Below are 3,464 nucleotides of genomic sequence, written 5' to 3'. Positions count from 1 at the left end.
CTGTAGGCTTGACCCCAAAAAGAGATGACCATTTAGCAAGGCCAAGTAGACCCACTTCAAGACCTAGAGGAATCTTGACCGCCACCTTGGGGGGAGCATATGGGTCCCCATCATCTTTCTTTGACTGATCACCTGTACTAGTAGATCCTTGACCAGCCTCCTCCTTTGACCTATGCTTCATTCCAGGGATCCAATCCCGATAGTTCAAAGGAATCTCACCCTTCTTAGGATTCAAATTTTGAAAATCGCTCTTCCCTCCCTTACCAGTGCTCGCCATTTTATTTTACCAACACCTAATAGTGTTGATTGTAACCCTTAACTAGGAAATCTCCTAATAAAGTGTATTCCAGAAGAGTATAAAATTTGTTGGTATCATCCCAAATCATGGTTTTCACCCTATTTAGGTTTGCACAAGATAAATCTAGTGTTTACTTTATATGGTTGATTTATTTATGGTTGCATGTTGTTTAAAAGATATTTTACTTCAAGTTTTTTATTCAATGTTTGAGAGGCTAAGGTCTAATGAAGTATTGATTAATTGGATCTACTACGTTTAAGCTTCAATTGGGGATAACTAATTCACCCCCACCCACACCACCCCCCTCCCCAAATTAGTAATCTAGCCTATATTAACAGCATCTTACTATAATTATTTAAAAGAACTCTAATTGGCTAAATACAAACTAGAGCATTTAAGATAATGAACACTAAAATTAGTGCCTTATATAGAGTAAAATTGTGAAGCATATATAATTTTTTATTGTTTAATGATAATCTAATTTATAAAAATTTAGATTTTCAAATTTCTTGGAGATTGTTCTAGACCAAGCCCCATTGGCTGGGATATGAAGCGTAACATTTGACAAATCTACTTGTTTATTTTAATGCTTGAAATTTTGATTGTATTTTGATTTTCGCTCGAGATGAAGATTCTTACACAAAATGTTTACATTTATTGAGTACTTCTGTTCGAAGGTGTTTTCTTGGAATATATTTACAACTAGTGTTTAATATTTTTATGGATTCCATATTATGATGTAAATGTAAGTGTATGGTTGGAGCTTGTTTATTTAGATGAATCATCTAACAAGATCCTTATTGCCCACTAGAAAAATGCTTAGTACATTCACATTCACATTCCTCCAATTGTTACAAAAATTGTGATTCATTTATCTTCTTCATATTATTAAAGATCAAAAGTCAAGATAAAGTGGTTAAGTCACATCTTTATGACTATATGAGAAGTGGATGACTTAAACATCATATAGTAAGACTTGATTCCTAAATTAAAAGTGTTAAATCTAGTCAAGGTTGACTTACTTTTTCCAAGCTTAATTGATTCCTAAATTAAAAGTGTTAAATCTAGTCAAGGTTGACTTACTTTTTCCAAGCTTAATTTTTTTCTTTGAATGATGTTAAGGGGTGATCACCGTTTGTCTTATTAACACTAGACTATCAATGTACATATTTCCTAAAGATATTACAAACAAAAAAATTCAATAGATTTCATAGCTAAAACATCAACCCTTATATCATAGCTAAAACATCAACCCTTATATAATTAAGAGTACTTAGAAAAACACTACATAATTTATCAATATCTATTTTACTTAATTTTTGTTTTTAATATACTTTTCTAACTCATTGAACTAATTAATTTACAAAGTGCTTCATAAAATATACTTTTACTTATCTTTCAATTTAAATGAAAAGGTTATCTCAGTTTTTACAACAAATCTACCATTATATAATTTTAAATTATTATTCATCTTCTAAGAAATGAAAAAAATTGTCAACTAAATTGTTTGAAGTACAATATAAGAAGAATTAGTACTCCAGTGCAATCAAATGTGACTTGGACTGATTGAACTCTTTCGTAGGATGATCTTGTATCTCCCGACCCCTTTTTTGTGAATTGTAAACTAAGCAAATTTTGTTAGTAAAAAAAGTAACTATTCATATAAAAAATGTGACTTGGACACGTATAAGGGACTTAATTTTGTCTATAACTCAGCCAGGCATTCATTTTTCACTTATTTATGGAATATAACGAACCTAGAGTTGGGTCTGAGAAACGTTAAGAGCTTAATCAATATCGATGTAAACTGTACAAAACCTTCACTGTAATAATTACTCTCGGTCTCCTTTATGAGGAATTGTATTTTAGATTGCTCACTAAGGAAAAGACCTTGCAGGAAAAACTCTTTGATCAAACGAAAAAAGACAGAGAAAACCCTACTCTTACTTAAACATGTAAACCAGAGAGAGAGAATGTTCAAAACAGATATGGAGAAGATAGGATCAGCAAATATGATATATTCCCAAATTGGGTCAAAACAGATGAATTCATTTAAAAATATATAATCATAAGCAATTCTTACAATTCCATTAATGAAATGACAGTGTTACAACATTCATTGGAGTGAACGAAAATTGAAGCTTACTGCTTTACATGACAAATGGGTAACTAAAACGACAATACAATAATAATAAATTTCTCAATATAGAGAATTATTGATAGTGGAAGCATAGCTGTAGCTTGTTCAAACTACACCATTGAGAAGACACCCAAATAAAAAGGCCACCATGATAAACATGTATCCTTCAATGCCTTGGCTATTCTTCATTCCTGCAACAATCACAAATGTAGAAATTTGTTCAAGAACAGTGGCTCATATTCATGAGTATGAAATAGAGAAGATAGAATTATTATCATACCATGGTTAACTGGGGCAGGAGCAGGGCCCTGGTTGTCAACAGACACAACTAGTGGAAGAGCAATTGCAATGATGAGAACCACCAACATGATGAAAACCCTATTCACTGCCATTTTTACCACTAAAGAAGAAGAAAAACAGTATTTCCTTCTCAACAGGAATATAAGATACGCTCTGAATGTGAATTGAGGAGCTTGGAAAATAGATGAAGCAGAGATGGGGTTAAATAGGATCAAATGGGTCAAAGAAGGAAAATTAGAGGAAAGAGCCCAATGTAGACTTTGACAGCGCTTTCTTGTAAGCAATTAATTACAAGAAAATTTATTCTAGAGACCTTGTTTTGCACGGCTGTCGATGTTTGGAGAAAAGTAGAAGAAAGACCAAATCTTACGCGTTTGTAGAAGAGAATGAGGTAGCTGTATATATTTGTCAAGCTTGAAAGAGAGTCAGTATTAGAGATAGAGTTTGTCAGAGTTGAAAAGTATCTACTTAGTACCTTTCCCTATTGTTTTTCTTAGTTCCTTAGTTTCATTAAACAACATTAAATAGGCAAATCGTTATTGTTAATCTCTCTACCACATGAAACAAATCTGGCGGAACTTGCAAGGCGAAATTCAGAAGAATCGATATGTGGTGGGAGCTGCAGGACAAAATTCTAATATGCACCATTGTAACTTCCGTTACGTGCTGGCATCTCTAGAATATTATGCCTTTTTGATTCTTTGATGATTTTAATCCTATGTTTAC

General features: G+C 32.5%; 1 long non-coding RNA gene across 1 annotated transcript; it reads right to left on the bottom strand.

Moving 5' to 3' along the window:
* Window positions 1-2,326: 2,326 nt before the first annotated feature.
* LOC149537710 (uncharacterized) lies at window positions 2,327-2,939 on the bottom strand. The gene is made up of 2 exons (XR_016356417.1): window positions 2,719-2,939; window positions 2,327-2,629 (listed from the first exon to the last, which is right to left on the bottom strand). It is a non-coding gene; the product is annotated as an uncharacterized LOC149537710 (long non-coding RNA).
* Between the last annotated feature and the right edge of the window lie 525 nt (window positions 2,940-3,464).

Source organism: Cupressus sempervirens, chromosome 9 (genome assembly GCF_028749045.1).
Source record: "Cupressus sempervirens isolate cs-2001-9-10 chromosome 9, ASM2874904v1, whole genome shotgun sequence".
Taxonomy (NCBI): domain Eukaryota; kingdom Viridiplantae; phylum Streptophyta; class Pinopsida; order Cupressales; family Cupressaceae; genus Cupressus; species Cupressus sempervirens.
This window is presented reverse-complemented; position numbering and strand designations above follow the sequence as displayed.